The sequence below is a fragment of the Gavialis gangeticus genome, unplaced genomic scaffold (genome assembly GCF_001723915.1).
Source record: "Gavialis gangeticus isolate Ggan-Ray unplaced genomic scaffold, GavGan_comp1, whole genome shotgun sequence".
Classification (NCBI taxonomy): Eukaryota; Metazoa; Chordata; order Crocodylia; family Gavialidae; genus Gavialis; species Gavialis gangeticus.
In genome coordinates this window covers 197043729-197055921 of record NW_017728992.1, presented here as the reverse complement: position 1 = coordinate 197055921, position 12193 = coordinate 197043729, and the positions used below count along the sequence as shown (strand labels likewise).

Below are 12193 nucleotides of genomic sequence, written 5' to 3'. Positions count from 1 at the left end.
ACCTATCTCCTTGAAATCTGTCAGGCTTCATGCCCTCAGAAGGGGCTACCATCCCTGCTGTTTTCATTCAATTGTGCAAAAAAAAATTGGCAAAGTTATAAGTATTTTAGTGATTCCCCATTATATTCTATGATCGAATCAGCGCCAAATCTCTCAAATCCGATTTGGCTGAATTGATTCAAGACAGTGATCTAGATCACTGAATTGAATCACTGTCCCCTGAACTGGTTGAATCCAAATTGAATACTGGTTACCTTTCACAGGCCTAATACATAGATATGTATTTAATTCAGATAACTCAATGTACCTTATCTCCATCAAAATATTAATTGCCCAGACAGTTCAGTGAATGTATTTTCCCGAAGATTATATTTAGTATTAATAGTGCCCAGAAAGAAGATTATGTGCCAAGGTCTCTATAAACATTACTGACTATTATTACTAGAACTATTTGACAGATATGCAGAGTCAAGGCACAGAAAGATTAAGTGACCTTGCCCAAGGAAGGACAAAACACTAGCCAAAAGAAGAACATCTCTTCTTCAAACATCACCATAATTTATTTATATTACATGTAACCCACGTGGTACACACAAAGGTACCCCCTCTCCAATGGAAGCGATGTCAGTGGGTACAGGTATGCTGTGGGAGGAGTGATGGCCTAGCAGTATGCAGCTCACCTCCTTTCCCTACAGAGCAGAGAGCCAGGAAACCCAGTGAATCTTAACTATATACAGGTGTAATATTATAAAAGAATATACAACTTATAATCAGAAACTTACATACATATCTATATACAGATTTCTATAATTCACAGATATAACTTTACCTGAACAAAACTAATTACTCTGATCTTAAGCATGGGCTTCACTGCCTGTGGCCTTCGGGTTAAACTACAGTCCCTTCCCCTTTTTCAGAGCCCTCCTGACCTGAGGGGGAAGGGGTATTCAATGATAAAACAGGGGTTAGTTGGCAGATGAAATAAAATGTGTCTGGCAGTCATGAATCAATAATTAAGCATGCACAAACAGGTTACATCAAATAAAACATATTTGCATAAAAAGATCAGTACAATAAATATCAAAAACAGGGCCGCTTATTCACCTAAATACAATAATAAGGCAGAGGGTTAATAACAACATCACAGAGGAAGAAAAAAACAAAATACTGCAGTGGCACCACAGCAGTGCCCAATGAAGAAATGACAACCCAGTGGGGGACCCCATCACCCCATAGGGCACCCTTAACTCTGCTTAGGTTACTCAGCTGACAAGGTCCCTACCCTGGAAATTTCCCCTGACAAGCAGAAGCCCTGAATTTCTTCCTACACCCCAGGGTGAATTGTCCCCCCATCAGGGGCTTCCCCTTAGTCATCCGCAGTGGAGGGGAGGGACCTCCTCCCCTGTGGGAATCCAGGTGACTCACGGCTTCCTGCAGGGGCTCCCTGATGGGGCTAGGCTCGTCTCCAGGGGGCGAGGCATCTCACCCCTGTGCCTTGGACAGCTCTCCCAGCCTGTCAGCCCACTCTCTGCACTGTCCCCTGCACCCTTGGCCTTGTTCCTGGCTCTTGCAGGGGGCTGGATCTGGTGATCTACAAAGTTGCTTCCAGCCCCTAACAATCTATAAATCTATGAGACCTGTGCTGCTGTGTGCAGCCACCAGGATCTCGTCAGTTCTCCACCAGCCCCCATGCACCACTCTGTGCACCATGGAGGCTGGGTCCCTGCTTCATGCAAGGTGGGGACCTGTGCTGTCTCATGCAGCTGCCACAGTTCCATCCCTCCCGGACTCTCCATGAACCATCTTGTGCACTGTGCTCAAAAACCCCCGTACAGCAGTCCCTGCACCAAATGGGGCTTGGCTCCTGCCTCACACAGGGTTGGAGACCCATGCTGCCTCATGCAGCTGCAGCAGTCTTGTCCACTCCCAGACTCTTCATGCACCAATCTGTGCACCATCACTGCAGTTCCCTCCACGGCAGGGCAGAGACACAGCCACTTACCTCTCCCTGTTCAATGAAGCATCTTCAGGGCACTTCTGGGGCAACTGCTCTGCCCCCCACCGGTCAGCTTTTCACAGCCCTTCTTCGTCATCCCTCATCAAAGCTGCCCTTGTGCTGGGCATGCCAGCTTTTTATTCCTTTTGGAGGCTCCACCCCCAGATTGAGAAAGGTTCAATCAGGGAGCTCGAGGAGTTAGTTCCCTTTCAAGTCCTCTTTCTCATTTCGCCCCTGGGTCAGAACAGGGCTGCCCTCTTCCTGCCATTCCCTGATTGGTGGAGAAGGGAAACTGCCTCCACCAATGGGAGCGAGAGCCCTTTATGCTTAAGGTAACAATCTGGGCTGTCGGTGAGCCTGACAGCCAGCCTGCCACACACAGTAGTGTCTATCTGAAAACAGCACAGTGAGTTTAACATCTAGCAAAGAAGAGAAACCCAGTGGTATAACAGATCATAAAACACATGCACCTTAATTCCTAGTGCACTGTACAATTCACAAGGCTCCGCTCTCCCTATGCAGCATGTAGTATTCCCCATCAGGAACCCAAAATATTTTACTTCATTTTATGCTGTGATTACAGGCCGTCAAGGGAAATGTGTTTCTTAAACCCTAATGCTCCCTGTCATTTATTTCAGAAATACTAGATTTCAGTCACCTGTTAGTCTGAAGAAAAATGTTAGCATTAGCAGCTTGTTTTTGCTCGAAATTTGTTATTTAATATACAACTGCACCGTAGCCTGTTTATCAGAATTTAGTGCCAAGCCTGCAACTGTGTTGGCTTAGACATCGTGAATCTAGGCACATTTACCTGTTTTACTCCAATTGAATTACATGGGTGTCAGCGGAGGCACTCCTGATTTGCACCGGTGTACGTAAGATGAGGTTCAGAGTAGTATGTTTATTGCTTAGTTTTCCTACTATTGCCTTTCAATACTTTCAGTAAATCCGTGTTCAGGATTTTTCTCTTTGATTGCTTAGGATTAAATCATGGATGCAAATTAAATGATGGCCTTCAGAGCTCATTACACTTCCATTTTAAGGATTTATGGAATTATTTCCTCCATAAAAATACTTCAAGAGCGATATTGCCATATTGCCATCCATGCAGCACCTCTGTTTACTTTTGTGTTTCCCTTGATCTAACTACCATTGTTGCATTGAAGCAGTCAAGGATGAGCAGAGGAAGGGAGCCATCCACCTGCTGCATCATAGCCTCTACTGGGCAGAAGTTGGCTAAGAAGCTCTTGCTGTTGGAAGAAGCAATAAATCCCTTTCACATTTTCAGGCTTCCAATGGAGGCCAGGTAGCTGGCTTAAGGAAGTAGCTCTCCATTTGGATTGACTCTCGCTTCCCTCTCCCTTGAATTCCCTTTGACTCTATCAATCTTAAAGGAAACTCTGCCTTCATCTGTGTGGTACCAAGCATTCCCAGTTAAAGAGCGTACTACTATAAGCCACTTTGTCTGGGGCATGTTTACCCTGGGGCATACTGTTAAGAGAGTAGCATGTGATTCTGTATGTTGATGAGTCAGGGCTTGGTTTGGGATCAAGTTTTGCCTTCGTAGGAAGAAGAGGAGTAGCTGAGCAACTGAAAATACTTGGTTTTCAAGGGGCAGGAATTTAATAACCAAAACATTTTAACAAAATATGAATGTTTTCACAAAACCAATTTTTGGAATAACTCAGAAAACATGTCTCATCAAAATGCCTTTTCTCATGGATTCCCAGCATAAATTTGCCAGATTCGAGTGGATGGGGTCAGATTAGTAAAGCAACAAGAGAATCATCTGAACCTCTCAGTGCTTAGCCACTTGAACCAAAAACCAATGAACCTCCTGGGTTATAATTTCAACTGAGGGTGAAAAATCTATTAGAGAATTAACCACTGACAATCAACAATCTAAAATTAAAGTCATAAGTGCATTTGTAGGTGCAGCAGGAGAACCAAAAATACCCAGTGAGCTGAATGGTAAAAGGGGCTAATGTGATTGCTGATAAATGGAGAGAAAAGTGATTTTACCTCCCTGGGGGATAAGCAAGTTACTGAAAGGTAAGCCAACATGTCAGTTTACAAAGTGTCAGCTACTCGGAGGTAACATCTTTTACTCTGTAAATTCGTAGTTCACCCTTCAGCGCAAGTGGTGTACAGTATCATGCGTTCCCTGCTGAAACAGGTCTGAAGGGTCCTGATAAGACTTCACCCAACAGATGCTCCTGTAGCACCAGGGGGAGGTGATGTCAGAAAGGGAACTAATGGAAAATCACCCGTATACTATGAAGGTACGTATAATCACCGCTTGTGATAGTTGTGAATAGTTCTAGGTTGCTAAAATATTCCTAAAGCTAATGTTGCTGGGCATTAAACAGTTAATGTTGATGTTGCATGGGGGTCGGACTTGATGATCTGCTCAGGTCCCTTCCAACCCTATCAACTATGCAACTATGCATTGTGACAAAAGATGAGCTGATGTGTGAATGGTTACTTAACAAGGCTGGGGCTCGTTACAAAATACGGCTGCATTAGGGTGCAGCTGAGAGGCCTTGAATAGAGAGGATATGACCAGTACATTCTTGCTGGAGATCTCAGTGGGTGATAAGGTTCTTGCCATATAGCTGGCATATAGGAAGGCATCAGTAAAAGGTGTTTTGTCACACCTTCAGGATCTCATGCTCCCGTCAACACACTGCAGTACAATAGCGTGTAGATAGGTGGTTACCGTGGAGTAGCTAAGATGCTGCAAATTCATACCCGAGCTTATCTCATAGTAAGTTTGTTTGTGTCCCCACCTCCTGAACAGCATCAGTCAAATCCATTCTACAATACTTAATTCAATTCAATCCAACTTAGAAACATTTTAAGAAGGACGTTGGGGGGAATAAAAAAATAGAAAAGAGGTACACGCACAAAGGAGAAGATGAAACTACTTTACGTTGAGAGACTTCAAGAGCTTGATCTCTTCAGCTTATCAAAAAGAAGGTTGATGAGGTGACTTGATTAAGCTGCACAAGTACCTCCATGGGGAGAAAATACCAGATACGAAAGGACTCTTCAATCGAGCAGACAAAAGCACAACAAGGAAGAGCGAACATTAAGACCAGACAATGTCAAATGAGAACTTTGGTGCTTATTTTCAACAGCAAGGGGGATTAACCACTGCAGGAAACTACCACAGGAAATGGTAGCTTCTCCCATCTCTTGATGCTTTCAAGTCCATGGGTGTCTTGCTGAAAAGTGTCCTTTAGTTGAACACAAGGTACTGAGTTCACCGCTAGGGTTTATTTATGAAGGAGGCCAAACTAATCATCGTACCCCTGCCTTAAAATCTCTGAATAAATAAAAAAACAGATTCAGGAAACAGAATTAAAAACCATCTGACACTGAAACAAATATTTGGAGTGTTATAATAATCAATATAGCAAAAATATATAAACAACAATCAAGTGCTGACTTTGCCCCTGGTTTCTCGTAAGCAATTTAGAGACAGCTTTCTTCAGAAGGGCTGAGCATTGCAGTTCTTTCTTAATTTACTAGATTTGTTGGTGTCGGGTGCTTAATGAATTCCAAGGCAGAGGGATGAGTACAGAGAAAACCAAATGCACGCATGGATTGAGGAAGGTTTTGTGGCTCTGCAGGTTCATGCAGGTCGCAAATAATATTTCCCTTTGTATCTCTGTCTGGTAGAATTAAGGGGAAGCAGGATTAAAGTTGGAGCAGTTTTGCTACATTTGTATGGTTTCCCCCTTTGTCTATAGGTAACACTTAAAACATAATAGCTGCTGCTCCTTCTTGCTCTCTTTCTGAAAATGGCTCCAGGTGTACATGTTCCCATAGCTTCAGGCAGTATCAAAGTCTCGTATTAAGTTCTCATATGGTTTGGGATATTTTTGTGGGGGACAAAGCCGAAAGTGAGCATACACTGATTTTTAAGCAAATCCGGCACCTGCTTATGGGTTGAACAAAGGGATTTATAACCATGTTCAATACCATGTGTCACTTGTTCATTTTATATTGTTTGGCCCCAAAGTAAACACAACGCTTCTGCCTTGGACCGGATGATCTTGCGAGGTCCCTTCCAGCCCTAACATCTATGAAATCTATGGGTGAATTTCAGTTTTCAAGTTTGTGAAAGTAAGAACTCAAAATCGAGAGGGTAGGCAGCCTCTGTGCTTGCAAGCACTGATAATCAAAACAGCCTTATCTTCATAGAGTCTTACCTTGTAAAAATACTGGGCATTTTTGCACGTGCTGCAGGAGACATGGGGGAGTGCTTTATTTAGTGAACTACATGAATTAAAAGAGCCCAAGCATCATGTGTATCAGTGTCCCTTGCACTAAAAACTGGTGGTGGGAACTAAAGCTTTCAATGAGCTTTAGTTCAAAGCACTCTACCACCATTTTTCAGCGTGGAGACGCTGATACACGTGATGCTAGTCTGCTGGAGTGCATTAATTTCTGTACTCCAACAGTCTCAATTAATCGCGGTGGACTCAATCAATCCAGTCTGCTCCAATTCACTGGATTTCCAGTGCGTCAAAGACAACTCCCTGCATGTGTATTAGGAGTCCATCAATACTCCTGTATACTCAGGATTTTACAGAGTTAGCCCTGTTCTGAGACCAATAACTGGTACTGGATAAAAGTACATCTTCTAGCATGCCTTTCAGACTTGGAGTCTGCAAGAGATGGAAAATAGACTACTTAGTAATTTATTCTAATAGTTAATCATCCTTACTTGTAAGAATGTATTACTTGCATTTGCATTTGTCTGGCTTTGACTTTTACCACTGGGTCTTGTTATCCTTTTTGTATGCTAGGCTGAAGAGCCCTTGAGTATCTGGTATTTCCTCCCTGGGAAGGTACTTGTAAACTAGAAGCAAGTCACCTTTTGGTTATCTTTTTGAAGATTCAAGAGATGCAGTTTATTAGAGTTGTTCCTTTTATCCAGATGTTGTTTCTCTGCGTATGCTGTATGCTTTTTGGACAGAGAGCACTGTTTTTTTTTTTTTATCTGCGGGTATAACACCTAGCATGGTAGGGGCCCAGTCCCAAATTGGGATCTTTATGGCTTGCTCCCACACATGCTTTAAATAATAATGAAACAATGCCAAAATCCAACTGCTTGCATTGCAGTGGAATGTAGACTAGCTGCAGTATGGGTCTGAAATTTACTTCTCAACCTTATTTCTGGCAGGCCTACAATTCAAATGCAGTAAATCCGGTGATAAACTGTTTCAGTTACAACAGAGGCTGGATGATAGATTTTAGTGAATGGGCTCCAAATTAACCCAGCCTCACTTCAATTCAATGAAATAAGGCATATTACCTGGCAATGGTTCCAGTTTCTCACAGATTCTTTTCATACTTCATTTTCAATCATTCATATAGTTCTAGGTGGAAAGTACATTTATTACAATTTAATCTCTCTCCATCTTAGTCCTCTATAAAATTAATTTCCTAATACATTTTTCCAGTTTAAATTAGATTTTTAGAATCATTTCTTTTTTAACAAAAATGTGCAGTCTTCTGGCCAACTCGGAGGAGCATTTGAAGTCCAAATGAGAGGTGTGGACCCAATATTCTTTGGTCTTCAATTAGTCACTGTAATCTCTTCAAGCAGGCCTTTCTATTGTGCATCTTTAAGAACTCAAGTGTAGTCACACACTGACAAAAAGAACATTTTGAGAGCTAGTTTCTCAGGTGGTGAGGTTTCCATGGGGTTGTATCAATTTGTACTAGCTGAGAATAAGGCCAACATAGAAGAAGGAAGCAGAAGCCTAATTACTAGGGCTGTGCGAGGCTTCAGACCGTGCTTTGGAGCTGGAGAAGCTTTGGATGCTTCGGCATCTGAAACAGCATGTCTGGATTGAATCACTGGCTTCTTTAGGCTTTCTGAAGTGGTTTGGAGCTTCTGAACCGCTTCAGAAAAGCTTTGAAGCCGCTTCGGAGATCTGGCCATAGGGTGTAATGGGGAATTAATGAAATATCTATAACCTTGTTGTTTTTGTCTGATTTGGATGAAGCTTGCAGGGGTGGTAGTCTCTGCTGAGATCATGAAGCCTACCAAGCTTCAAGAAGATCGGTACAGGAGTTCAGAGGGAACTGCACCCCAAATTCCTGAAAGCAAAACTCATGTTATGTGTGTGTTACAGCACAGGGTGAAAACTCCAGGGGTGGTAGCCCTTGGCAAGGCCAAAAAGCCTGCCAAGTTTCAAGAATATATGTGCAGAATTTTGGGGGGAACTGCATCTCAAACTGCTGACAGGAAAAACTCGTGACATAGCTGACCCTTTGTGTGTTAAGGCACAGAGGGCTGAAAACTGCAGGGGAGGTGGCCCCTGCTCAGGCCACAAAGCCTGCCAAATTTCAAGAAGATAGGTGCAGGGGCCTGGGGTGAACTGTACCTCAAGCTCTGGACCAGCAAAACTTGTGACATGGGTAATACTGTGTGTGTTAAGGTGCAGCAGGGTGAAAGCTCCAGGGATGGTGGCGCCTGCTGCAGCCACAAAGTTTGCCAGCTGTCAAGGAGATGGGTGCAGGGGTTCTGGGTTTTGGGGCCCTGCATCTCTAGCTGCTGACAGGCAAAACTCATGACATGGGTGCTAGTGCAACTGACTGTGGGTGTCTTGGGGCAGTTGATTGTCTGTATTATTTCTTCTCCTTAGTCTGTGGTTTTGTAGGCGCTAATCCTTGCTCATTAACTCCTTACCTAGTAGCTAGGTACTGTGTATTGAGCTGGTCCCTGAGTGAATCATGATTGATTGGTAACACAGTAGGCTAGCAGCCAGGCCTGCACTACCCCCCCACCCCCACCCCAGTGTGCCCCAAGAAAGACACAGTTGCACAAGCACCCATGTCACATCTCCTTGGCAGCTGGCAGGCTTTGTGGCCTCACCAGGGGCCACAAAGTTTTCACCCCCTGTGGTGTAACACATACACATGACATGAATTTTGCTTTCAAGAATTTGGGGTGCAGGTCCCCCTGAACTCATATACCAATCTTCTTGAACCTTGGCAGGCATCATGCTCTCAGCAGAGACTACCAATCCTGAAAGTTTAATCCACATCAGACAAAAACAACAAAGTTATAGATATTTCATTGATTCCCCATTATACTCTATGGCTGGATCTCTGAGGCAGCTCTGAAGCTTCAGAGCTGCTTTGGCCAGATCAAAATCCGGAGCTCTGGATCAGATCGCTGGCATCAGAAGTGACTGGATCCGAAGCTGGATCAAATCGCTGCCTACTCATACAAGCCTACGAATTACCTGGTATGTTTCTAATAGGGTTCCTTGCTTCTCCTCTGCCCCACCTCCCACCCTGCTCTCCTCCCCCTCCCCTCTACTCCTTCCCCCCCATTAAAGTTTACCAAACCAGGAGCTCTGAATGTTACTCACTAAAGGTCACTTACCATTAGACCACACCATTCAAAGGGTTTGTGAACTGTAGTGAACCTTCAGATGAGCCTTGGGGCATTTTTGAAACCAATACCTAACTGACTCCTAAATTACGAAGGCATTGCATAGGCACTTCTGAACCTGGTCAGTTCAGAGGACAAAATCATTTGAGAAAGCAACTTTTATTTTTAAAACCAAATAGTCTTGGACCTAGTTTTTTAAGTGACTGGTAGATGAATGTATTGGGGTACTCAGGGTTGGATTAATGAATAGGCAAACTAAGTACATGCCTAGGGCCCTAAGTGAAGAAGGGACTCTTCAGCCTGGAAAAGCATAGGCTCAGGGAGGACCTGGTGGCTTCTTATAAGTATATAAAGTGTGTACATCAGGACATGGGGAAATGTCTGTTCACCGGAGTGCCCCAAGGAAAAATTAGGACTAATGGTCATAAACTCCTCCAAGACCATTTTAGGCTGGACATAAGAAAAAATGTCTTTACTGTCCAAGCCCCCAAGATCTGGAGCAGACTCCCTCCAGAAGTGGTGCAGGCACCTACTCCGGACACATTTAAGAAACGTTTGGATGTTTATCTTGCTGGGACCCTAACTGACTTCCTGCCCATGGGGCAAGGGGCTGGGCTTGATCATCTTTGAGGTTCCTTCCAGCCCTAACATCTATGAAATCTATGAAGGGGCCCAGTTGTGCTTATTTTATATAATATAATTATTGAGTGAAAAAAGTAATATAAATAAACAGTATTAAGTAGGGGACCACAAGTTTGTTTGCCTAGGGCCCACTACAGGGTTAATCAATGTTTGCTGCCAACATACGACACTAAAGAAGCCAACTTTTAAAAGGGCAACTGTCATGAAAAATTCAGACCCCATTCAAAAACTGAGAATTCAGAAAATACTTCTCACTTTTAGAAATCTTGGATGGCCATTTAAAATAAAATTAAAACAAAACAAAACACAGACCTTTATATCTAAGTTTCATTAACCTTAATGGTCATTCCATGAATTATATACTGTAACAGGCCAGTGTAAGCGAAAACATGGAAAGGATGTTTCTGGGCTGCTTTTTCTTCCTATATGAAAACCCTTTTTTTAGGCTATCTGAACTAACCATGATTAAAAGCTAGAAAGAGGCTAAAGGAGAATGAGCGAGATGAGGTTGCATGGAAGCTTAACTGTGCTGCTGAGACAAAGCCTTTGAATGAAACACTGAACTGCAGAAGCAATTGAAATCTATGGTTCAGCTATCAGGCCATATACTGGTTGGCATTTGCTGTTCCTTGACTAATAAAATAAAACTTGGAACATTATTGTTTTATTTTTCCTAGCAGAAGTTTTGTCTAAAAGGGTAGTTTATTCTGTTTTTGAGTGTGTTATGCATTGTACTGGGGAGAGAATACATACAGAAAAATGCATGCTTTCATAGCGTCCAGTTTCTAAACCTAGCGCTTGGGACTGCAATATGTAAAGTCCTATTTTATGAAAAATAATTGCACAAACTATTGAGTTGAGTAAAATTCTGTCTTCCTGAGTCTGCAGCCTGTTGCAGTTACAAAAAAAAAAAAGGTCTGTTTTACTAGCTTGTTTCTAACTGAATGTATATATGTGAGTATAATGATCATGAGATGAGATGAATGAATCCTACAAGGTGCATTTGGAAGGGTTGGTGTCAGGATATTCCATACTAGACATGAGCCTGATGATCTTCCTTGCATTTGCAGTGCTATATAAATGGAGGTAAATAACTACCTCTTCTAAACTCAGAGGTCAGCTAGTTTTGCAGCTGGGGCATTGGCTTAATGGAGTTTTTTCCTATCATTTTAATTTTCTATCAATTTAATTCACCTGACAGTGAAAAAACAGTGAAAGCGATACCACTCCCTATTGTAGACACAGGTATGCGGACATGTAAGTGCCTGATAACATAGCTGATTCCCATGAATTTAGTTGAGGCACCTTAGTATAACTACCAGCACAAGGGCATCCACACTAAACATTGTACCAATGAAACCATTTTGATTAAAAGCAAAAATAAACTAAAAAGAAAGTAATTGAAAAAGATTAGTTAGTACAAAAATTACATGTAGACAAGAACTGAGATTTGTGAGCTCTGGCTTTTCCAAGTGACCTTAATCTCTCTCAGACTCATTTCCCCAACTGTATAGTGGGGATTCTAGCCTACATTATATAAAATATAAATGTTTATATTCATATAAAATACACTGAGGACACAATATAAAATAATAAGTATTAGACATAAAATACCTATGAGGGTTCTTATATAATGTGTGTGTGTCCATGTCACTATAATACCACAAAATCAGAGTACCTTCCAGTAGTGCTTTGAATGATGTGACTAATATCCATCATAATCAGCTACTGTATATGTGTTTTATAGTCTCTCATCTGCTTCCCAGAGAAGCAATTTTGCATGCAATGTGAAGTGAACTGTCTTTTTTTGTTTTATCAGGAGGTTTTCCTTTCTCTCCCTCTCTTATTTTAATGTACATGCTACTCTGCATTTAGAAGTGCTTCCTTTTCTCTTTTTTTCACATTTAAATTGCAAGTTTTTAGGGTCAGTGAATATCTCTTCCTATTTACTCATACAGCGCCTTGTAAAATGGACTCTGACTTCTTCTAAGGATTCTAGGAGCTGTTGCAATACAAATAATATCTATAACATCACATAGGTGTGTGAAAGATGTGGCAAAGGTCTCCGTTTCTACAGAATGCTTTCCTGGAGGAAGCACTGCAACTGCTTCAAGCTGCTGGACCTCACCAGCTTT

General features: G+C 42.3%; 1 long non-coding RNA gene across 1 annotated transcript in view; it reads left to right on the top strand.

Annotated features, from left to right (window-relative positions):
* The first annotated feature begins 1880 nt into the window (after window positions 1-1880).
* Window positions 1881-12193, top strand: part of LOC109299949 — a 16304-nt gene continuing 5991 nt past the window's right edge. Inside the window, exons 1-2 of the long non-coding RNA XR_002098067.1 lie at window positions 1881-2010; window positions 5531-5534. This is a non-coding gene — a long non-coding RNA (uncharacterized LOC109299949). The remainder of the gene's footprint in view (window positions 2011-5530; window positions 5535-12193) is intronic.